This window comes from Protopterus annectens, chromosome 1.part1 (assembly GCF_019279795.1).
Source record: "Protopterus annectens isolate FY-2018-M chromosome 1.part1, PAN1.0, whole genome shotgun sequence".
NCBI lineage: Eukaryota > Metazoa > Chordata > Ceratodontiformes > Protopteridae > Protopterus > Protopterus annectens.
In genome coordinates this window covers 1,219,770,197-1,219,782,266 of record NC_056726.1, presented here as the reverse complement: position 1 = coordinate 1,219,782,266, position 12,070 = coordinate 1,219,770,197, and positions in this window count along the sequence as shown.

Sequence of the window (12,070 nt, the reverse complement as noted above, 5' to 3'; positions counted from 1 at the left end):
TTTGTATATCAAACTGATTTGTACAGATGTTTATGTTGAAAAATGTATTTGTAAAGCTGCTTGTGTTAAAACTCTACCAACAGCGTGCCCTGATGGACAGAAAAAGAAATATACATGCATTACTGTAACTGTTTAAATGTATATGTTTTAACAGCTGATACTGGAAGACAAGAGGTTAATCTCTAACTTTAAAATAGTCTGAAACTAAATTACTTGTGTCTAGGCCATAAAGAGTGTATCTTACAGTTCTAATTGCAGCCACAGACAAAATGTCTGGAAAAAAAACAAGTACTAGGGAGCCTTCTGTATTGTCTTTAGAAATTAACTAATTGACTCTAGAAGGGTGGATGTTTGAATTTGTCTTATGACTTTCAGGAGCTACAGCAGGTCTTAGCAAGGCTCTCTGTGTGTGTATTATTGACACATATGTGCTAAATCCTGGCAGCTTCTAACCAAGGTGGGAAGCATCAGAACCAGAAGTCAGATAACCAGATGTATGTGATGTAATTCTGTAATCCATCACTAAAAATGATATTTTAATGCTAGGTGAGATTGAAGTCTCAGGGCAGTCTGTTTTTTAACCTGACAAGGAAGGACACCTCACTTACTTCATCTTGCCTTGCTCTAGTAAGTAACCAGGGAATAGCAATTCTTTATAGCAGTCAGGGAAATATAGTGAGATTAGTTAAGTACTGTTTTTCTGTATATGTATGAATCCATTCATCTGTGTTGTTTTAATATTTCTTGTGGTTGAAAGTCTTGTATTTATTATAAAAATATATTTAGTATTTTCATGTTCTTTTATTATTTATTATTAAATATATTTAAACTTTTCATTGTGGCTGGTCCTTTAGAAATATTTTAACCTCTGAGAGTACTTATATTTATTCAGTGACACTGCGGCCACTCCTGAAAGCCTTACTGTTTGTGTCTTTCGGCTTTTCCCAGTTAGGGGTTGCCACAGCGGAACTCCGGTCTGTTAATGATTGGTAGTTGAGTTTTACGTACCGAGTTACCAGCCCTGATGCACAACCTTCAACGAAAGTACGCCCATTCATGCATGTCTCCACCAGAAGACACTCTAGCTGAGAATCGAACCGGACAATATCTTACTGTGGGGCGACAACGCTACAGCAGCACCACCACTGCGGGTTCCTGAAAGCCTTACTACACTGGTCAAAACACTACCATTTATATTAACATTAATTTCACTCAGTATAACATCCTGGCAGATAGATTCAGTGCAAACTGCATCCCCCTCTCACCCCCAAAAGGGCCCACAACAATACCAGAAAAGTGTAGTGTCCCGGAAATCACAGACGCACAGGTGAAAATAGCCCTTTCAAAATCCAAAAACACAGCATCAATGGGGCCAGATGGTGTCCCAGGCTGCATCTTGCATGAACTACAGAATGAACTAACCCCCTACCTAAACACACTGTTCAACCTCAGCCTCTCCACAGGCTACGTGCCCATAGAATGGCACACAGCAATGGTTATTCCACTCCACAAAGGAGGGGGCCACAACTGACCCTGGTAACTATTGCTCCATAAGCCTGACTAGCTTGGTCTGCAAGGCTATGGAGCACATCATCATGGAACTCATTAACATAGACACTGGGAACCTCCAAACACTTGACCTGATCCAGTTCAGCTTTGTTAAGGGCAGATCATGCCTACTAAACCTGGTTGACTTCTTCGAGACAGTCACCAAGGCCATAGACGAGGGAAAGGTTGTTCACACAGCCTACCTTGTCCTTGCCAAGGCTTTCAACACCATTCTCCACTTGGATATTACAGAAAAACTCACCAGCCTGAACATAAACCCCTACATCATGAGATGGGTTGCCAACTGGCTTACAGACAGAACTCACACGGTAAGAATAGTGGGCTCCAGGTCCGACTCTAAACCAGTCACAAGTGGTGTCCTGCAAGGCTCGGTCCTGGGACCCCTACTGTTTGACATATACTTCTCAGAAGAACAGGCAAACACAGGAGGACTATGGCTAACCAAGTTCACAAATGACTGCAAACTGGGAGCCATAATTGACACTCCGGTTGACACGGACATCCTCCAAAAGGGCCTTATTGAGATGGACACCTGGTGTCAAAGTCATGGCCTCAAGCTAAATGCCAAAAAATGTATAGTCATCCCATTTGGGAAAAACAAAACACACACGAATTACCACATAGGTGGCAGCCCCCTTAATACAGAAGAGGTAATAAGAGATCTGGGGACCCAGGTAGATAGTAATCTCTCCTTTGACAATCATATTGCCAAAGTAGTTAGGAAATCCTTCTATGTGGCCCATCTAATTACTAAAGGGTTTGCATCTAGAAATAAAGAGGTTATAGTACCCTTCTACTCGTCACTCATCAGACCCATCATAGAGTACAATGCCCCATTTGGGATATACCTCACAAGACACTTCCAACAGCTGGAGTGACCACAAAAGTACCTCACCAAGAGGATTACTGGCCTCAAACATATGTCCTATGCAGCCCGACTGAAAAAACTCTGGTTGTACTCAGTGGCATATCGCTTACTCAGAGGTGATCTCTGCCTGACCTACAAAGCCATGTCCAACTCAGAATTGATGGACATGCTCCACCTAAAGAAATCCAAGTCACTGCAAGCCACGTGCTTTAGTGAGCTAAACCTCACCACAACAATAAATAGTACATGCTGGAGGGATAGATTCCTGTCACAGAGACTCCCCATGCTTTGGAACAAAATTCCAAACTACATTAGGCAGAGCCCCTCACTAACACTCTTCAAGAGAAACCTTGACGAGTGGATGGGTAACAGAAAATACACCCCTGGGATCACTTCATTGGCTCTGCTTGACATAGGATCAGTTAATTAATCAATGGGGTGGTGAAAGCCGACACACTCTGGCTAGGCTTATAAATGCCCTCGGGCAGATAGCCTAGTACCTACCTAGGAACCTATGAATTTATAATTGGGTACCCTTGCAAGTGCCTTAGAGCACCTGGATTTGGAGTTCTGGTGGCAGTGTAACTACTTTATAGTTTGGGCAGAAGGGGCCATAGCTAATAAGTCTTTGCCAGCCTTTCCCAGATGTTTGTGTATGTGTGTGTGTGTGTGTGTGTGTGTGTGTGTGTGTGTGTGTGGCAAGACGCTGTGTGTGTGTGTGTGTGTGTGTGTGTGTGTGTGTGTGTGTGTGTGTGTGTGTGTGTGTGTGTGTGCGTGTGCAAATCAAATCTCAAATAGTGATCTCAAATCTCAATCTTGGAGCAGGGACACGAAGTACTGGTTTCACAGATAGGGTGCTGGAGGACTTGACTTGGACACTCAGCTGAGGACTCAGCCGTGCAGTTGTGCCAGTGGGGTGTATTATTGGGTATCTGGAGAGAGAGATAGAGGACCCAGCCCCTAGGCTGACAGTGTTCCCTGTGTGATCTTAAAGGAAATTGTGCTTGATGCAGACAGCTGCATTTGGAAATACTCGGTGTATCCATTTTTGTTCCAGATTGTGCTTGATGCAGAGAGCTGCATCTGGAAATACTCAATGTATCCATTTTTGTTCCAAGTGAACGTCCCTTTCCAATGCCAGTGGTGAGGATTCAGGCTCCTTGATTACTGGCCCAGTGTGGGGACGTCACAGTGTAATAGTCCTGTATATGGAAATGTTATTAGGTTGCACTATTATTCCTTGGAGCACAGGTTGTGACTGAAAAGGATCAATAGACTAGCCCATCTGCCTGGTTATCAAATAACAATAAATAAATGGTGTAGATGGAGGAATTTCTGCTGTGAATAAGTTGACTGAACTGGCTAGTTGCCTGGGTGTTGAAGAAGTTGCCAAGGGAAGGCAGAAGTGATTGTGCGATAAAAACTCATCCATTTTGGAGTGAGAAAGTTGGCTCAGTCCACTGCTATCCTTACATTCAGTGGAGGCAGAGTGCCACAGCATACAGCATAGGGGTTAGGTAACACATGTTTTGTAGCCATCTTTGCTTGTGTGTGAAAGTAAGAACATGCTTCAAGGACTGGCATAACAGGCCTTCATTTAGGCATATGGTAAGCCACCAAAGGGGTGGGTTTATTATAGCATCAGAAAAAATTATGGTTCCTTGGTTGACAGCTTCAATGTAATTATCTCTCACTTCCAATGTGTGGAACGAAAGGGTCTCATCAATATTGGCTCAATTAAATGGTCAACAGCTACAAGGAATAAATAAAAATAAAAGTACTCCTCTTCAGTTAAACAACCAGTTTTGTTTATTAAGCCAGTCCACTGTTTCCTGCTCTTCTTGATTTCTTGATCCCCTGCTCCTGTTCTCTCTCTGAATATACTTTCCTCTGTGTTGCAGACCTTACCAACAACAGCTCTGATGTTTCAGTCCAACTCATACATCCAAACAATACCAATGCATCCAAGATCAATTACACAGAGATCAGTTAAAATTCTTAAATATCTGTTTCACACAGCCCTCATGGTATGACATGGAGGAAAGGGCATTCAGCTTCTTCCCTTAGCAGAATGGTTTAGGACTTCACCTCATAGACCCAAGGTACAGGGTTTGATTCTGACTGCAAGTTGTTTGCTAGGCTTAAAATGCCCCTTCAGGGCACTTAGCGTGGTATCCACCTATGAATACAATTCATTATCTAAAGCAAAATCATATTTAAAATAGGTCTCAGCTTTTAAACAGGCCTCAAGGTCCATCTTGCCAAAACTGCAAACTGATCCAGTCATGAAATTATGTAGCTGAACAAGCGTGATACATTTCAGTCAAATAAATTACACAGCAACAGGAAAGCTATGATTATGGTAACAATGATAATCATCATCATCATCATCATCATATGCGGTGACACAGCTAATGCCTGCTTCTTAAATATATTGAAAATATGCCAAACTCTCTCACCAACCACACTTATGGATTGCACCAGGAATGCTCCGTTTCCAGCACTCGCCTACTGAATGGAACAGCATCATAGATTAACATTGTTTCTTGCACATTCTAACATTGATTTAACAGACTAGTTTAAAATAACTGCTAAAATGTTTTCATTTAGCTAAATTTGAACAAAAGGCAGTTTTGGACAAATCATGGTGTGACACATTTGCAACCACCTTCCATTCTCCTTTTTTTAAATTCTGTTTTTAGTTTCTTCTTACAAATTTCAGCAGAGATGTGAGCTATACCGCTATAGGATGGCCTTACCATTATCTGTTTACTATCACTCTGCAGAGTCTCTTAATTAACACATATGCTGAAATACTTTAAAAGGTATGTTGCTTCGTTTATATGCGACTTTAACTATTGCGTACGTCTCAGACTCTTACCTCCAGAATAAATAGGGAAATATGACTCGCATTTAAGCATGTTATTTAAATATTAGTAACATTAACTTAGAAAGCTGATAGAAAAAGAGGATGTGAATTTTCACATCTTTTTTTCTGAAGTAAAAGTAGTCTGTAACTGTAACGATTATCAGTATTTACTGACTACAATCCACTTCATTTTCTCAAAAAATATTCCAATTCTAAGAGGGACAGATAAAAAAATAGAAAACATTAGGGACATTGCTAAAAATTAGGGATAGGTGAGAGGTACTCAATTGTGCATACAAGTTTATTTATCTGTATGATGACTGAGCAAGACATTTTTTCAGTCATGACCCAAAGAGGAATAAATATTAGATAACTAAACCAGCTGCTGGCAATGTAGGAAGAAAAGATATGGACACCAAAATGAATTTCTGATGAAGTTCTGTTTTATTAAACAAGGAACGAAGCACTAGTTTAGTGTCCGTATCTTTTCTTCCTACATTGCCAGCAAGTGGTTTAGTTATCCAGTTCTTTTGTGGCATGTTGAGTGTAGGAATAAATACTAAATATGACAAACAGCAACATGAAGTTATATGTAGTCTCTAGTACAGCACAGAAGTTTATGAAGTTAGAATATTATTATTATTATTATTATTATTATTATTGTAAACACTTTTGTTTGGCTTCTTTAGAAACATGGGATATGGTTAGTTTTGCAAAAAAATGGAGAGGTGTTCTGAGAAGTGAATATGAGTGATAACATAGAGTTTCAAATAAGCCAGAAACAGGAAGTTCTGTTTCTAGTGAGCATACATGTGTATGCTGTAGTCAGACAGGTCTGGGAGCAAAGAAAGGATCTAATTGTTCAAGTTAAGTGAAGCAAAATGTAAAGCTTTATCCAGCCTAGGGCACGTGTTATAGCAAGCTAGTTTGAAGATATGCAAATAAGTAAACAAATGAAAGGAGTAGCAAAGCGAGGCTGTTTACTTTGATATAAGTGATGCTGAGATGTTCAAAGCTAGGTTAAGAGTAAATAAGGTGTTAGGTGATTTACATGAGCCCTTGTAAAAACAGCAAGAGAGTGGTGGAAAAAGAACTGATATTAATTTAAGGGATGATTTTGGAAAACAGCATGTCAGTGCAGTATTAGAAAAATATGCTGAGGGTCAAGTTGTCAACCTAATTACTTGAAAAATTAGTAGAATTTCCATAGATGGAAGACTGAAGGCCAGATGAATGAAGAGTTGATGTAGTCCAAAACAGTATGAGTTTAGTCTTTGGACAGTTTAAATGAACGTGTTTTGCAAAAAACTTTCCTCTATGATATTTATTTAATCAAAGATATTAAAGGACAGCTGGACAGAAGCAGATGAATGGTGTTGTGGTCTCTATAAATGGTAAGATAATATGCATATTGGAAGATGCTGATATCAGGAAGGTCAAGTGAAGGACAATGTATGTACAACAGCGAGAAAGTGGACCAGGCAAACAGTCTTGGGAAATTTCAACACTCATTTTCATAGGTGGTGATAAGTGCTTAGAATAAGAATATTTGCAGATGTGTGCAGTTAAGTGTCAACAAGTGTGAACTTGTTTTACTTATGTATTTATTTAATTTTAAGGTACAATGTAATCCTAAGTATTAACAAATGACAGTGGATGATTAAAACAAGTTTAAACTGTCAAAAGCACAGTACAGATTTTGAAATATAAAATAAGGACAATCTGAATCGCTTTTGAGGTTTAATACACTAAAATGTATATGTTGATTTGTGTAGAACCAAAAGTGAATGTTTTGTGAAAGTCACAAAAGACTATTCTTGGAGCACATCACTGTCAAAATTTTGATAAAAAAGCATTAATAAAGGTATAAAGGAATGCAATGATATTCATTTATCTGTCTTGGAGCTTATCTCCCCGGGCCTCTACTGAAAATGGACATATATCCAGTTAGACTAGCCCGGTCAACAAATGTAAAATAAATAATAATAAATTGTGACCATATCTAAAAGCAGGTGCTTCATGTGTGAGTAGACCATGTGAATTTTATTTACATGTAAAGAAAAGTGGAGGTGAACTAAATATTCTGGCATCTTGGAGAGAGGGACAAAAATAATGTAAATGTCTTCCCAAAGATATGAAACAACAATATTAGAAACATGAAAATATAGAATAGGGTGGGAAGTAATAATCACAAAACCTACTTATCTGTCCATTGTTTACCTAATAAGTTACATGTACAATTTAACTAACAGCTTATCCCCAGTCCTAGCAAGAATAGCAAGATTGGTTCCCTTTATAGAATCAAACCATTCCTTACACCTGAAGCTCGGACCACCTTAGCTAGTTCTCACCTTATCTCTACCCTTCTATATGCTTCTACTATTTATACCAATCTCTCTAAAAATAACCTCAAGAAACTTGCGACATCTTACCATAATATTGCACGATTTGCCACAGGATCCCTATTTAGAACTCATCACTGTCTTAACCTAAAACAACTTGGCTGGCTTGAACTTCCTAACAGGCTGATTTATCAACAGCTCTTAACTGCTCACAAAATTCTATACCAGCCTTCTAAAACACCAATTCTCTCTAACCTCATCACGCCTTATAATAACTTGAAACACCTACGTTCATCAAACAAACTAATGGCTAATATTACCATACCCAATAACTCCAAGAGGTGATAGCCTTTTTCTAACTCTGTTGGAAAAATATGGAACAAACTGCCATCTGATATCTCATCTTTAACTAGTCTTCCACTCTTTAAAAACAGCTGAAAACACATCTCAATAAACACTGGCTCTGTTCCTGTAACAACCCAGATTAACCTTTCTTTTTCCTTTCCTCCTTAACTCCTCCTCACACAACATCCTATGGACATATGTAAAAAAAAAAAAAAAAAAAAAATTTATTGTTAGAATCTGTATAGCAAATATCTACTAAACTTTGTTTATGTAATTTCCTGCGATGACTATGCCTGCTTGCATGTATATCACATGTTCTGACTCAATGTGTTATTATGTTTGACCTTATATTGACTGTTGCTGTGAATTATCTGTAATATCGTTGGAGCTTTTCTCCCCGGGCCTCCACTGAAAATGGACATATATCCAGCTGGACTAGCCCGGTCAACAAATGTAAAATAAAATAAATAAATAAATAGCCGTATGCTTTGTCTGTGTATTTTAAATGTAGCCACTGCTTTTAACCTTCCTGCATCTTCAGGAAGTCTGTTCAAGTTATCCAGCTCTCATTCTGTTAAATAATGCTTTTCTGTATCTCCCTGAGCTACCAATCTTGAATCCTGAAATGATATTGCTTTGCTGTCATGCATTTTTTTTTTTTTGGAATATGGTACTCATCTGGACTCTGTGGGCTCATTTTAGGCACCTGAAGATAGCTAAAGTACTTTCATCACAGGTGGATAAAAAATTCAGCTCCTTTCCCAGTGGAACTTATCCCACATTAATAATAATTTGTTCCTTACATCTCTTTGCTATAGCACTAAGCAGACTCTTACCTTTCTTGCATTATCCCATCATTCTATCATCTTAGCAATTAAGTTCCCTATCAGAGATTACTCATGTAGGTCATTTCTGTGTGGATTCCCCCCTTTGCCCTTAGCGTTCACTGCCAGTACCCCCAAAAGAGGCTACAATCTATTCCAGGACAAGAATTAAATACTGTATATTACTGGAGGGTCGTATGCCCATTTCACTGCTCTCAGTCTCCAGAAGACCACTGTGGTCCAATAGTTCATTTTTGACAACCTCAGAGTTGCTACCTCTCTAAAGAGAATTAACTCATAAAGACATAGGATGTAGTTTGGAGTGTAAAGGCCAATAATGAATATGTGAATGGTGTGAGAAGGAGCAAACCTCAGCAGTGACCTGAGGAACACCAGAACAGATGTAAGATGGGGAGGAATAAGACTTACAACCACATTACTTCCAAGATGGCTGCACACTGAGCAACAGCTTAATTTCAGCTTTCCTAGTGTGAAAAAAGAAACTGAGAAATAAGAGTTAGTAATTCTACCAGCTTGAGCAAAATTTGGTTTCTGGCTAAGAAGTACACTTCCTAGTTGCCAGCAAAGAAGAAATTTAGAGAACCTGAAAGAAAATCAGCTAGATAAGGTGAAGAAAAAACACTACCTGGGAAGATGCCTGCAGCCATTCAATAAACAGCAGTTCACGTTTCAGTTTTGGTACAGGAGATGGCAGCAATTTAGAGGAAAAAAAGCATATCAAATCTACTCAGAGCAGATTAAAATAAAAGAAATATTGAAGGAGTATATCAACTCAAATGACAAACTGCTAAAAACATAGAAGTTCTAATTAGTTATTCAGATGAAATGATAAAATTGCAACACTCAGAGGTTAAAATGAAGAAAATGCTGGCTGAGTATGGGACTTCTCAACATATCTCTCAATCTTTCAGGGCAAGAAATCTGGACAGAGCCATAAATAATGGGAGGAAGGCCCAAAATTAGGAACAATTTTTAAATATTGCTCTTACAAACTTAGAAAGTTGATATAATAGGTTTTGTGTTAGCACGGATTTTCTGAAGTATATGAAATCTGAAACTCAAATGTCTCTCATTATTTTCTGACTTCAGTCTTTACTGACTTGCCAATGTTTTGTCAGAAAATCACAGTTTTATGAAAAAGGACCAAAAATATGAAAGAAAAAATCTGGACATTCTATCAAAATCTGTATAGCTGAAAGGTGTGCTTCTCAAGAATAGTTGTTTCAAAGAATGGTAGACCTATAATATAGAGCATGCAGAGAAAACCTGAGATTTTTTGCTGTACCAGAGAAACTGGAAGGAACTGAATGCATTATTTTTATGAAAGCACATATAAGTAACTAGACTAGTATACCACAAAAGGATTTGTTAACTGAAAGGGTACTTTGAGAGCATGCTCTAAACCTGCCCATGAGAAATCAGCCAAGACCTGTATTAGCAAGGATGCAATCATATCAGTAGAAAGAGTTGATCCTGAAAAAACTGTGACAGAAGGGAAAAGTATTAAAAACTGCAGAGGGCAGAGTGTTTGTGGAAAATTATTATTTCCTATACACCCAACAGAAGAGAAACAGATTTATCTCAGCAATCAGGGCATGCTGATAGGCAGGTGTGAGATTCAAGCTGCTGTATCTAGCTGTCTTCAGAATATTTTTCCTGGAGGATCAAATATATTTCTGATGCAGGACAGGCTAAGGAGGAAATAAAAATGCTTATCCAACAAAAAGTGAGCCATCAAACAGAAAGGGGGTTCCGCTTCTCCTTCTTTGGACAGTAAAGCTCAAAGAGAGAGTTTGCTAGTGAAACATTTTCCAATGTTCCAAAGGAAAATGCTTGAGAAATACAAAAAAAGCATAGTAATTGACCATAAATATGGGAGTGCCTTGGACTTGAACCAGAGTCTGGTATTGGGATATGGAGATGAACAGGAAGACCAGCAATACTGAACTTAGTGAATAGATGTGATATTATAAAACATCAATCATATTTGTGAAATATGGCTTTGCAAGAAAAAGTGGCTGAGAACGATTGGAATTATGTTGACTTTGTTAAACTTGTGGGTGGACTGTAAAACATATACCCCACTTTATACCATTAAAGTTTAGAAGGACACTAAAACAGAAGAAAGTAACTGTAAGTAAACACTTTTTGTCTAAATAGTATTTGTATAAAACATTTCATGATATAAGCTGCGTGTTATATGGTAAAGCAGTTTTGTATAGCTTGAAGTCAGGGGTATTTTACATGTGGGGATGAGGTTGAGTCTTTTCAGTAATTGCTGTTTGTGATAAACATATTAAACTCAACCTTTCCTTTTTTAGTTTTAAGAAACATAGGCTTTACAATATAAAAAAAGAAAGGCTAAGACAAAATCAAGTTTAAGTCAATACATGGAAGGAATGAGGTTTAAAAGACGGCAGGACTTAAATGAGCTATGTAATGTTTGACTGAAAATGATTGGGTAGATTATAAGTGATGTATAGTGTTTTTAAGTGGGAGTGTGTCAGTATGGTTTGTAATGTAAAATGCTTGCAACTAGGATTGTATTGGCGTGGTTTGTTTTCATTTATATAAATGTATGATTGCCTCTGTCAGAAATGATGGTTTAATAAAGATATTTCTTGTTTAAAAAATACTGTAATCTTGGGCTCTTGGGTTGGGGGTGGGGTGCAAAACTGCATTGATTACATTACATGTAGAGTTGAGATGTTTACTTTTATTTTTGCATATGTAGATGCCTGAATTAATGCCCTTGGCTTAATCTAAAAACTAGTGTTTTCTGCAAGCATGTAATGGAAAATGATGAATGCCATGAGAAGTTTCTTGCATATGCCATGGGGTCTACTTTAGATAAACAAAATGCCACTTATCCAAAACCTATTTCATCAAGATGAAAAGACCAACAGCACCACAACACCGATGTCCTGAAACACAGACTATTCACTCCAGGTAAGTAACCACTCGGCCATTTGAAACAAACATGTAAACGGAAGAAAACCAAACTCACCCATGTGGGGGGCCCCCACACCCACTCTAACTAAATATACTAACTCTGAGATTGCACACCATGGGAGTAAGGGACAAGATTCAACAGGATGGTCGAGTGGTTACTTACCTGTAGTGAATAGTTGGTGTGCCGGGACGTAAGTATTGTGGTGCTGTCGGTCTTCTCGTCTCTGTGAAATGGGTTTTGGGTAAGTGGCATTTTGTTCATTTAAAGTAGACTCATGCA